The sequence below is a fragment of the Balearica regulorum genome, chromosome 12 (genome assembly GCF_011004875.1).
Source record: "Balearica regulorum gibbericeps isolate bBalReg1 chromosome 12, bBalReg1.pri, whole genome shotgun sequence".
Taxonomy (NCBI): Eukaryota; Metazoa; Chordata; class Aves; order Gruiformes; family Gruidae; genus Balearica; species Balearica regulorum.
Window position 1 is genome coordinate 17,513,416 of NC_046195.1, and position 13,503 is coordinate 17,526,918.

General features: G+C 44.1%; 1 long non-coding RNA gene across 1 annotated transcript; it reads left to right on the plus strand.

The window, feature by feature from the left end:
* Positions 1 to 5,879: 5,879 nt before the first annotated feature.
* On the plus strand, positions 5,880 to 12,616 carry LOC142603572 (uncharacterized). Its single transcript, XR_012837515.1, has 3 exons — positions 5,880 to 5,977; positions 11,664 to 11,969; positions 12,483 to 12,616. It is a non-coding gene; the product is annotated as an uncharacterized LOC142603572 (long non-coding RNA).
* Positions 12,617 to 13,503: the final 887 nt, after the last annotated feature.

A 13,503-nucleotide genomic window follows, 5' to 3' on the forward strand; every position in this document is an offset into this window, starting at 1 on the left:
GCCAAGAGACCCGCTGCAATGGATTTCTCCCAAAGGAATGGGCAAAATGTACCAATGTCTCTTCTAGCCTTCTAAGAGAATGTTAGAAGAAAATTACTTTTTTTTAGCTAAATGAAACAGGACAAAACTACAGAAAGAAAATGGTGACTCTAAGATAAGGGAGCACTGCAGCCAGCAAACTAGCTTCAGAACCATCTAAAATCAGACTTCCCCCTGGCACAAAGTAATCCACATGCCACACACCCCCCACTCAAAATTGTACGGGGGCGGGGGAGGGGGAAGAGAAACGAAAAAGGGGAAAAATAAAACTACAAGGAAAAGCCTTTTAGGTCAGTTAGTCCATCCCTTGCTGATCCAGGCATGCTGCTGACAGTATTTTCACATCCATGAGTGCTTTGTCCAGGCTACTTTAACTCCATCGCCGGGGCTTCCATCCACTCTCAGGAGATATCATTCCATTTATTTGTTATGAGTTGGCTGTATGGATTTTTTTTCTAAGTTTTATTTTTATTTTCATTGACAAACCAAGCAATAAAGATTGGGTTGCCAGGCCCAAACTTCTCCAAAGTACAGATTGGTTGGGGGGGGTTGTTTGGTTTTGTTTGGTTGTTTTTTTGTTTTGTTTTTTTTCCTGAGAATAGGAAAAAGCTTTCAAAGTAGAGAGTTTCACCTCCCCATTGCTGCTCACCATCACAAAACCCTGAACTACAGAAGCGTCTCATTCATCCCCTGAAGTGTAATCCCTTGAGATCTCAGAAATACTCCATAACCTGAAAACACTCTTTGTTTTGAAGGATAAGAAATAATGGACTGTTTCCACAGTAGGTAAAATGCAGGGTTTTGTCTTGAATTAGTGTCAGCTTTTACTAGGACATGGGGGCCTATATGTATTTCTGAACTAGACATGTGTTATGATCCTGCGTGTGTTCTCTGCTGCGTTAGCCCTGTTACTAAGCAGAGTCTGTCTGTCTAGGGGTCCACTTCCCAGTATCAGACAGTTTTGAGCCTGATTCTGATTTGCTTTGCACCACTGCTCTAAATCAGACAGTTGCTATCAGCAGGATGATTGATGCCACCGTGAAGCAAAGGTGGGTGAGACTGACCTCATGCACTTTGCATTTCAGGGAGGAATCAAATTTTGCTTCCCAACTTTCACCTTTGGTTATAGGCGAGCCGTATCTAGCTTTGCAAAGGGAAACACTTGGAGGAAGGCTATATGGGGGACAAAATGCAGTTACATTGTGTTCTGGCTGTGAATTTGCAGGCTGCTGTGCTAGGCATCCAGCTCTTTGTACTAACAGGAGTGCTAATATGATGTATTAAATGTCACGCCAGCATCGCTGGGTATGCATATCTCTCCTGTTGTACTGCCTGTTTATGCTTATTCAGCTCTTTGAATAATTTAACACATTTCATACTCCAAATTACCCACAACAGTTTGACGGGGCTGCTGGCAGTTTACTTGAAACACTCAGTGTTAGGTCAAAGTAGGGCCCAAGCATCTGCTAAATAGAAGGACATTTCATACTTAGCAAAGCATAATTAGACGTATTCTTGCACACTTCTCTTTTGAAAAATAGGTAAATCCATGCTAATCCCACTGGTACCATAGAAATAAAGGGCTGTACTTGACATTGCTATGTATAGCCCTGCACTAGGAATGATTTGGGCTGAAGAAGAACAACTGTGGAGAGCGGTAATTGTTGAGGACAGATAAAGCTAAGCAAGGTGACACAGCTGTATCAGCATGTCATTCGTGCAGTTGCAGAGCAGAGGTACTTATTGCCTTGGTGCGGTTAGGCTGGAATTAGGGATTTGGGAAACTTCACTGACAGCAGTGCAATATTCTTCATGCACTTATCTAAGCCTTAGAATAGCTCTCCACGGGCTGAATAATGAACCTGGAAGCTAAAGCTAAAGGTCCATAAATTGCTAGCTGACTTGGAGAAGGAAAGAAAATCTTCATACTGTTCTCTCTGATCCAGAGGAAGTGTTAACGTTTTCAGGCAGCAACTTTAACATCACCAAGGGAAGGAAAGACCCAGTCTATGTGTCTGCCTGAACATGGAGCTGGCCACGTGCAGCCAAACCCACAGAACTGCATTGATGCTGCATTGGGCCAGCACCTACCTCCCGACTTGACCGGAGATGGGACGCAGCTGGCAGATGTCTCAGTGAGCACATGGACCGAGCACACTGTGGTGTGCGCTCATCCATCCCCTGTGCTGCTGGAACCAGAGTCACGGGAGGTGCCCATCTCAGATTTACACTGCAAATTCTCAGGCTTCACCTTTCTCTATCATTAATTAGCTCAGGCTCTTGCCCTGAGAATATTTCTGCTGGGTGGGTGTGGGAGAAGTTGGAATGCAGAAAATGGGGCATGGTCTTTGGTTGGACAGCTGGGTCCAGCATCCTGCTCAGGATTAATCCGAGTGGTGGTCCATAAAGTGCCGCTGTTGTTTGGATTAAATTAGGAAGGATACACTGAGCTGAGACACCAACAAAGTACCTGGTGCATTGTATATGTGCCCATCTGGGATGGGGGTGTATTTAGCCACTAGGACTGTTATGCCTCTGTCTTTTTATTGTAAGGAAGATGCAAAATGAGCATGTCTTTCACAGCAGTGCCTATTTGCCCCACACCTCTAGTGGGGTGAGGCTGTGTGATAGTCCACACTGGACCATTCACACTCGAGACACAGGTAGCCCAGCAATAAATCAGTGGACTTGGCACAGTGCTGCTCAAGCTAATTTTAGGGTGTAGCTGGCAGGAGGTTTGAAACTTCTGACTGCTGGATGCACATGGCTCCGAGCCACTCATGATGCAGCAGGCTGGGGCTGAGAGGAGAATTGATCTCCCCCAGGGCCACCCAACTCTCCATCAGCACCTCTCCACACTCCTTCACTCAGGCAGAAACCAGAGAAGGGGCAGGGCAGCAAAAAGGTGAGTGTTTTCAATTAAGACTTCAAAATCTCAGCCCTCACAGTGCATCAGGTGGGAGGAATCTCTCCCCATCCGGCGGCTCGCCCCGGGCCTTGCAAAGTGATGATGCAGGGCACAGTCGGTGGAGATATTTGCAAAGCGACAGCAGGGCTCTGATTGAGTGAACCTCCCAGGTCCAAAGCACCACGCTGCTTTGGAGGATATGCTGAAAATCTTTCTCAGGGATTTGCACATCCTTACAACAACTGAGGGTCTGTAATGAAATGTTTGCTTATCATCCATTTAACCCACTTCGAAGCAGTCTGAGCCTGCATTGTAACCTCAGGTCAAAACTATTTTGGATAGCTGAAACTCATGATAAACACATGCTTTTGAAGGTTAGGAAGCCATCAGTGGGAGACATCAGATTCGCTTCTTTATTATTAGAAGGGGAGAAAATCCAGGAGTGTTCAGAGCAGCAAGTTTTGTATAAAACATGAAAAGCAGATGGGGGGAGGTGGCAGAAGGAAGGAGGAATCTTTTTTGATACCAAACAACATTGCTTCTGCAGCAAATCCTTTTTCCTTGTAATTTAAGATTGTGCTTGAAATAAGGAGCCAGCTGCACCCGGGGGGAGCAGAGGGCAGCCTGTCCTTTCGGGTGCTTGATTGGCTCTTTCGTGTATACCTGATAATTACTAGGGAGCTGGTAGGAATCCAGTTGTGCTACTTGAACATGCACTGAGCAGCGTCGTATTCAAGGCAACCCTGTTTGGTCCGAGATCTCCGAAATAGGGAAAGAAGATTGTCACAGTCTTTCCTAATAGCAGGTTATGGCCATACCTAAACTTCACTAAAACTGGACCTGCTGAAGGTCTGTGCCTGCCTTGGGGGTTTCAGCTGTACTAAGCAAGCTAGACTAAGGTATTTCACTTAGAAAATACACCTTTATTTCTCAGCTCCACATAGAAATCCTGCTACTCCCTCAGTGATATGGGAGGACTCTCAAAGCATAGTTTTAAGTGCAGTCTCACGGACATGGCTTTTAACACCACCATCAGAGTCTGGGGCTGATGAGAGAGATGAGTAGAGATGGGGGGGGGAATCTCTTTGCCCGTGCCAGCTCTGAGCTACAGCTGACTGCCTGAGTATTGCACGGGGAAACCAGAAACACTGTAATTACTTTTTAATACAAATCTTGATAGACATGTGCATTTATGTCTGTATATGTACACACACACACGCACAAGTCAAAGTCTCATCCCTCAAAATCACAGTCCTGTGGATTTAAGCCACCTGTCTCCGAACAGTGTTCTGTACAAAGAGCAGAGCTCTATGCTGCAGCTTTTCCCTTTGTCCCCGGTACCAGCCATATTATGCCCAACCCAACAAACATTGCATCCTTGCAGAACTTCTACCTCAGTCTAATAATCCTGTTGCACAAGGTTTTCTGCCACAGCAGCCAGCTACAGGTGTGATTAGCAAAGCAACCACAAAGGAGGACTTCTCCACTGGGAGGATTCCGCATTTCCTCTCCTCACAGGACCTCCACGCAAAGTGGGCTCAGTTTCCAAGTTAAAAGGTGCTGTTTTTTTTCTTTTCCCCTAATGGTCAGACATGGCAAACTCTCTCTGGGATGTGTGCATTCAGCTTTGTTCTTTCTCCCTCCCCTGCTGTCGCCAGTAATTAAAACTAAGCGAAAAAACCGAACATGCTATTTTTTGAATAGATATTTGAAATTTAAAGTGGAAAAAAAAAAAGTTGTGAAACTTGTCAGATCAATGATTTGACACATATTATTTAGCTGGCTCTAAATATTCTGGAGTGAGAACTTAGTTAACAACTTGTTAACAAAGCATAATTCGGAATAAAACCCATCTCTCTTTGCTTGCTGCATTTGCAATATGGGGCTGGTTCTAATAACTCTGTCTCACAAATACTGATGTGGTCCTTTCTACCACAGTTTCTAAGAGTTTTTGCCGCAGTAATGCACAGAACTAGAATGTAAACAGAATACAGAGGCGATGTCCACCAAAGCTTGCTGCTCAAGATACTGCTGAACACCTTGATGTGAGTAACTTGTCCGAGACACTCCAGGACATTGGTGTTGGGGAACTCAAGCCAGGCCTCCTGGTCAGTGCTCATTCTGCTAACGAAGCGCTTGAGAATGAATGACATATGAGAAGCAATTTCTTTGAGGACAAAAGAAAAGAAAAAGAGGTTGTTTTTCTCATGCCTGTGCAGAGGCATGTCTGCTATCTCTGGCCGGATTAACATGTCTCACTCTACCTTTGGGCTTCTTTTAAAGGCTAGCTTCTAATGAAAGATCAATGGGCCTGGTTTTCCCCAAAATGCATCCCTTACACCCTCACACCTGTAAACAATGGATTTTTCCACATGAAATGAAAGGGCAAGAACATCCTGCTACCAATTTTGACTCTGTAGAGTGATGTAGCATGTAATCTCTATTATTTTTCCTGTGATTTGTTAGTGACTGTTGCTAGGTAATGCCTTTTCCACTAAGCATCAGTGAGCTAATGTGAGGGCTTCGAGAATGTTTCATTATGTAATTAAGCCCTTGGTGGTGCTGACTTCTACTTTAGAAAAGTCTCGTATTTTTTTCATGTGAACAAAAAAAAGTTGTTACGGCATTACACGTGAGGAGACAAAAAGCACCACTGAAGCCAACGTAATTTATTGGTAACGTTACTGTGTTCTGCTTTCTGTTATTATTTGTTACACACAGCTATCAGCCACCCATCACAGTGGCATCTAGCTAGGCTCTATGCTGTTTAGATGGCAAACATGACAGATACATGGAACACATGACCCATTGGAAGTATCACTAGATCCCAAATATCTCTCTGGACTCCATAGTCCATTACACAAATGTGGTCCCTTTATTTTGACAGCCGGACAGTTAGTCTAACAGTGACCTTTGCTTCCCAGGGACAGGACTGAGATACAGAAGAGCTACTTCAAGAGAATGTGACTGGCTAGACTGAAATTGAAAGGGGAGATTTTCCCCAAGATCTTCAGACATATGGACCCCAAGGTACTGTTAATTTTGTTTAAAGAGTGGGATGAAGGAAGGGCTGGAGGACACATTAGCAAGAATATGTAAAAACTAAACAAACCAAATCCAAACCACAAAATACCATGTTAAGAGTTTGTATTTTGTCAAGCTTCAGACTAAATTTCAAGATTGGTAACTTCTGTTGGAGGGGGAATACTTGGACATCACAGTATACAGGACTGTGATGCATAAAGCAACCCTGATGTAAATTTGCTTAGCGTCAAGGATGCCTAGCAAATAAGCAAGAAAAAAAACTTTACAAGGCAGCTTTGATCGGCCCTGGCACTGCGTGTGAAAGTCTAGCTTAGTTCTAAGACTGTCAGGGTAAGTGAAAGAAGAGCCTTTGTAATTTTTGTCTTACAATTATGTCACTCAGCCCTGTAGCCTTCATTCTCCCCGTGCAATTTGTAAGAGACGACAAGTCATTCAAAGTACCTCTGTTTACAGAGAGTCCCAGTAATACAACACCACGGTCGGGCAGATTCCATGAACTGCAGACCCCGTGTTGACAGATGGGGTTTGTGACTGATTGTTTGATGGGCGCCGTGGGTGAGGCTATAGGGGAATAGCGGGAGAAGAACAGGGCGCTGGGCTTTTTTGAGCTCGGAGGTCATGTCGGTTACCAGTGAGAACAGCTTTCAGTGTTTTTCTATTGCATTGTTATCCGGGTATTGGTGATGAAGTTTTAATTGGGGACGGGCAAGGAGGATTCTGCTCTCATTCTACACAGCTATACAGAACTTGGGGCAGGATTTCAGGAGCTGCTCGCTTTCCACCAGGCACGAGCCAGCAGAAAGGGAAGACGAATGAGGGGGGATTGCTGTGTTCATGTGGAGTATCTCCTGCAGATAACGCTGATCTGGTGTGCAAAGCCAAAATGATATGTCTGAAGATACAAATGCCTTGCACAGAATGGATGTAGCATAGACAGCAGTACAAGTCTCCCTACGCACTGATAATACAGCTTAAGCCGATTCAGTCTATTTCTATGGCTTGGTAAGTTTTAGGACTCTCTGCTGGAGCCATTTAGTACCAAGTTGGTGATTAAACGCAATGCATTTCCATTCTGTAATTAAAAAACCAAACAAAAATCCCAAAACAAACAAAAACCAACCAACAAGAAAACAAAGCAAAACCTCTGTGGTCTGTTGCATGAAAGTCACTCAATAGCAATTAGCTAATATCAGTTATCTTCTTGCTATGCAGTCTTCCTGATAGCGCAAAGCATAGTTTGGGTATTCGAATGCTAACAATCATTTATTAGGTGTCTCAAAGCATTCAGGATCCCAGTCATAGGATCCCTCGTGTTTGAGGGCTGTAAAAACAAAGAACAAAAGAAGAGTCCCCAACTAACACACTCACACAGTAACTACAAGGCAATTGGCAACAGATGAATACCGACAGAGGCAGAGTAGTATGCTGGGAATGATTATAGCAGAACTGTCAGCATGAAAGGCAGTGCTCATGAAATACCTTTAATCTAGCCACCAGTGATTATTCTTTCTCTGGGCAATCAACTCTTCCCCCCCCGCAGTATCTTAGAGGATGCAGCACGCATGCATTCATAGGTGCTGTGCTCTTGCAAGAGACCAGCCTCCGTTCTCGTCTCCATCAGGTGAGAGACGGAGATTTTTCGAACCTGTGAAAAGTCAGACCGAAGCAAGGGATAGATCCCCAGGATCCTGGCCCTGGGTTTCTCACCCTGAAGTAGAAGACAACGCTGTCATTCAGAACAGCAAGTTCCCATTCACAGTTATTTGTCATGTTAATTACTAAAGACAAAATTCTCCTTCATCTCAATCCTGCAGGTCAAAGCGGAGAAGTTTAGCACTTCACAACATCAAACTTTGCTTTCATCTGTGTGCAGGACATCGTTCTGAAATTCCTTTTGATCAATTAGGAAAAAAAAAAGAAAGGGAGACAATTTGAAAGTTCACTAGTGACTGAGGTTGTCATCTCTTTGTTAAAATCAAGGGAAAAGCAGTCTCTTTAGTCATTATGGGAATGTCCAAAAACACACGTCCTCACCAGAGCAGGTAAAGCGTGAGTAAGAGCCATGAACAAATATTGACGATCATTTCCCTCCATAGTCATGCAGGATCCTCATCACATCATTCTTGCTTCATTAATTTAAATCCAAGTCGTTAGCTCCATTAGATCCCTGCTTACTGCACTATAGGAAACACCCCTGGCTCACAACCCAACATTTTTCACAGAAAGTGGATGAATATCATGACTGTAATTTACTGCACAGCGTACCTACGCGCTCCCACATTAGCTGTAATCTCTGTCGTGCTCACGCCAACATTCCAGCAGTATTTGACATTTCATGAACGCAGTATTTATCACTGAAGTTCATACAAAGTTGCAAACCTTAACAAGGCTTATCAGCTTTTACAAACCATCTCTGTCCACTGGAGTGTGACATGCTGAGTATAATTCCACTCACTGCGCAGCCATCAGATGTGAAGGGGGAAGGGGGGTGTGTGTGCTTCAAAGCAGCATTTCGTATCGCTTTAAATGAATCATGAAATCAAATGTCCATATAGCCTCTAAGTTCCTGCAGGTGAGATGTAACCTGCAAGCTGGGCACTTAGAGCAGTCTCTCAGTCAAATAAAATCTTCTCATCGTTACTGATGTGGTAATTATGCCCTGAAAAAGAGCAGTGCAGTGGCTGTGCAAGGGGAGAGGGACTCGGAGCTCAGTCCCAGAGTCACGCTGGGGGGCCGGGGGCAGATCAGGTCAGTCAGCCTCAGTTTACCTACTGTCAAGACAGAAATCATCACAGCTACTGGATTTATTTCAGAGACGTATCAGAAAGTCTAATTAACATGTAAGTGTATAAATTTTTGCCTCTGCAGTTTTAAAAGGTTGTGGTAGCGGTACAAAGAACTCGGCAACCTGCTTTTCTGCTGGTCCAGCCCTCTATCTAGGACAAGAGCAGAGACAAGAAATCTTAAAAGGAGTTTGCGGTACCTATGTTTTTGCATGTCTGCATGCCCCTGGGTATATAACACCCCATCACCACCCCTTTCCTGCTCATCAGGCACAAGTGTGACACATTGATGTGGGTGGAATTTGATTGAGAAATGAGCTACTGTTTGTATTGTCATCACAGAGCTCTCTCAAAGCATGAAGTCAGTCTGAAAAAATCAGGATGTTAAAAATGAATTCTATTTCTTTTTCCTTTTCTGCTGTGGTTTTTGGTTCTTCAGTCCATGTTCACATCACTTGCATAAGGTGGTGTTGCGATTTGTGGTATGAGTAGAAGTCAGAAACACCTTTTTATAACAAGACCTCACAAATGCTTATTCTCTCATTTAATTTCATGATTTCAGGAGTCAGGCTGATAAGTTTAATGTCTTGAGGTAATTCCTTAATTATTGTGTAGGCTTTCATAGTTCCTTTGACTTCAGCTGAGATGTTACAATTTACCCTAATATTGGGAGTCTAAAAGAATAAAAGCAGTCAAAGTTTGCGTGCAGAGAACAGCAATGTGTCCCCGACCAGGGAAACCTTTGTAATGGCTGAAGAACGGGATGGGAGCTCTTACAAAGTTATGAAATGAAAAATGATCCATTAATTGCATTTAAAAAGTCCGGTGCTTAGGTAGTTTTGAGTGTGCTGATGCACAGCTGTAAATTCATTCCCTTGCTAGCAAGTGCTTCAGAGACATCGGTGTGCCCACTTAATTGCCATCACCACGTTTAATTGCTGTACTCCCCTGGCCACAGCAGCCTGGGCCACCGTGCAGGCACTGCCCCGAGCTGACTCCTTCAGCTGGCAATGGGTGTCCCACTAAAGAGCATCCCAGCAATTAAAACAGATACAGTCACACCTTCAGGCAACATTTTCTTTGCCTGTTTTTTATCATACATGATGCTGTTTGCACCTATAGTCCATGGACAAATTTTCCATAATAGCAGTTTGAACTGCTTCAATAAATGTTGTTCATGAAAAGGGAACACTTGTTGCCTTTCCGCTCTGATCCTTTCTGGTGAGGTTTTTTTGCAGCTAGTGAAATCCAAGGCACAGGCATTGTGACGTGGAGCACAGAAGCAAGTTCCCTGCCTGCCTCTGTGACTGACTCATGCTCTAACCTTGGTCAGGTCACTTTGGTGGTGGTGGTGTTCCCTATTTCTTAGTCTTTAAAATGCATAGTTTGTTCTCCTCACAACTCTGACACTGAAACATCTTTCTGGCTCTAGCAACAATCTGTATCATTTTAGATATACATTATCCTCTACAAAAATACCCACCCACACCTCATACTCTGAAAAAATCACAGTAGCCAAAACTCCAAATTTAGATTGAAAAATGTAGAGCTGTGTAGACAAGAGGACTTTTTTTTTCCCCCCCCAAATGTGACTGGATAGCTTTTTTTTCTCTGAAAACAATTTGGGTTATCAGAAATTCTTAGCCTTTCAGTTTACAACTCCATCTCCTACTGGGAGCTCCTGGACGTGCTGGACCACCCAGCAGCCAGAGCTGCCAGACATACTTCAGCAGGATTTTTGCTGTGCCAAGGGTGTGAGGATGGTTCCATTGCAGATGTCGGCTGCAGGCTGATGCCCCGTCACTCCCGATCCTGTCCCATCCCCTACGTCCTCCCTGCCCTCTCCCCACAGCTGGTTTTCACATTACTTCTGCCGCTGTCTCCTTGCTGCCTCACCTCCAGCAACTGAGGAAGAGGAAGCAAGATCAGACAAAACAGTCTTGCTTCTACATTTTAGCCTGGCTATGCAAACATTTGTAGCAGCTAAAACCAGCAGTCACAAGGAGATTTCTGCTCTAGACCTGTAATCCTGGACTGGAAAGAGCTCTGTTCAGATGCAATCATCAGCAGACCCTTCTGCCATCACGTTAATCCCCTCTCCTTTCCCACCTCACCCCTGGCAAAGCTGGAAACCCATGGCCAGAGCAGCTTTATATCAAAAATATTCAATTCTTTCTTCTCTTTTCCCTTCAAATATTTTGAGAGACCTGCAAGGAGAAGCAGCAGTTAACAAAAAAATAAATAAAAGCAAGTTTTGTTGCATTTTGGGAGGAAATGAACTCATGTATTTCGAAATGTTCCCACAAGGCTCAGATTTTAGAGTGTGATGAATCACTTGCCGAAGATGTCTGTTTTTCTCCTCTGACTGCACAAGGTGCCCAGACACCTTCTGTAAGCGCTGTGCGAGAGCCCCTGCGTGTAGGCAGGCTGAATCCGGCCCCACCACCAGGCACTTTGTGCCAGTTTGCAAGCGGACGGTATTACCGTGTCCTCGGTTCTTGCTAAGGGCAGGTCCCCACCATCTTTGGTAGGCGACCCCAGGTCCCTGTGCTAGCATGCCATGCTTGGACAGTCTCGGGTCTGTGCGATGCTGCTCTTGCGCTGCCCAAGCCAGTCTCTCCCAAGGACGCGTTGGTCCAGGGCTCTCCTAATGTGGCCAACAGCTTTTTGCACTGGTGGTTGCCCCAGCCCTGTTTGGCCACAACTTCAAACTCCCTCAGCCTGCCCATGGAAGACCATGTGGACACACGCTAAAGATTATGCCCTGAGTTAGGTGTAGCTGCTGCATAGCAAATATATATCATTTTCATTCACTTAGGCACCTAAGTGCTGAGCTACTACCCCCGTTGATCTGCTTGTCATCGGATCCTCTGCTCCTCTGCCAACAGGTTGGTGGTGGCATCGAAGGGCACCTGATGTTTCTTGCGACTCGGACCTTCGTGGCTCACTATGAGGAACCGATTATGGAGTTGAAGGTCCTTCACTGAGAGAGCCTGGACTCTGGATCAGTAAATAAGTCACCCTCTGTCCAGCTTGTCTACATCTGTGCCGTCTCAGGCCCAGACAGAGGGAGGCTGTCAGCCTGGGCACTCCAGCAGATCTTCACTGTCACAGAGAGGCACGGAAGGAAAAGCAGTCTGTAAGACAGAGAAGGACACATATGCCTTTACTTTGTACAGCAACCTCGATATTTTGTATGTACTTATTGCTCTGAGTTTGTATCCCTTTCCCACCTGTACTTACACTGTCTTTTTTCTGTGGCTTGTTATTATTTCTATTGAGCAATCTTCAGCCGAACTGGGAGATCTTGCAGTGACTCACTTACTTGAACATTATTGCCTAGTTCTTTACACAAGACAGATTGGATATGAATGAGATCTCTTGTCCTCATGAGCATTATATTTATTTCACAAGACATTTTCTTCAGAACTCTCCCTGCAATAAATTATGTGGTATATTTATTTTTTTCTTCTACCATGCTATAGCTCTGTGCTTTTTTTTGTTGTTTCTCATTTTTTAGACACTACTTCTTCTATGATCTGCTGTTGTTGTTTTCTGTTTTTTCTTCTCACAATCTCTTAGCTGTATCCTTGGGATTTTTTCCCTTGTGCATTTTTTAGCACAGTGCATGTATTTGATGTAGTCAAAATGAGAGCTTGAGATAAGTATTTAAAGTAACAAAACGATTTCCCTCTTTTATCTTTCAGATGTTGTGTAATGACTGGGAAAAAAAGAAAGGAAAAAATAAAAGCAGGTGAAATGTTTTAAACGAAGTATAGAACTGTAAGGAATACATTCATAAGTATCTTTTTGTGATATTCATAATGTCGGCTGAGTGAAAGACTTTGGAGATGCTTCTAAAGAATCACTTGCCTGGCGTTCAGCAGCTGCCTTCGGGAAGACCGTGGAAAAATGCTGAAACCCCTGTGTACTCAAAGGGAAGGGGAGTCTATTTGGGGTGGATGACACTGTAATGGGACTTAAAGATATATGTCCGTGGTATTTGTAGGAGTCCCATCTTAGGACTACATCTCATTGTTAACGTATCTATCCAAACATCACTATGTTCCCCTTCTTCCCAACTCTCCTGCCCGATCTGTCATCCCCTCTCAACCTTTTTACCCCCACATTGGATGGTGGACGTGTGCTGGAAGCCTGGATCTAGCCCAGTTGTGGCCTTTCTGTAGGGAAGTGCTGGAGGAAAAGGCGGTTTGAACTCAAGCTCGAATGTAAGTAATCCAATGGATGGTTTTGAAATCTGGGTACAAACTGGAACTTCAATATTGCTGCTTAGTCCCATTTCTGTTCTCCCAGCAACTTGAATATTCAAACAGAAAGCCCTGGTTAGTCACTGCTCAGGGCAGAGAGCATCTTCTGAGGCAGGTCTAACTTATTTTACCCCAGCTCTGCCAGCTGTTTTTAACTTAGGTAGCATCTCTACTTGACAAGATGGACAGGTTAGGGGGGGATTTACCTCATATATATCATATAGAATCAGAGTTGACTTTCAAATGATAATTTATTTTTACATGTCTTCAAGTAGAAATTCAATTACTAAAGCACTGCTCACAAAGGAAGCCTTTGAGGATCTACACATTAAAATGCACTGAAGATTAGTCAGATTGGGGAGCAATGTCTGTCCTGGCTGAGACGTAGTGTCCAACCAACATGTATCATTAGCTAGGATGATAAGCAAGATATAGAAGACTTGCCAGACCATTCCTCCAA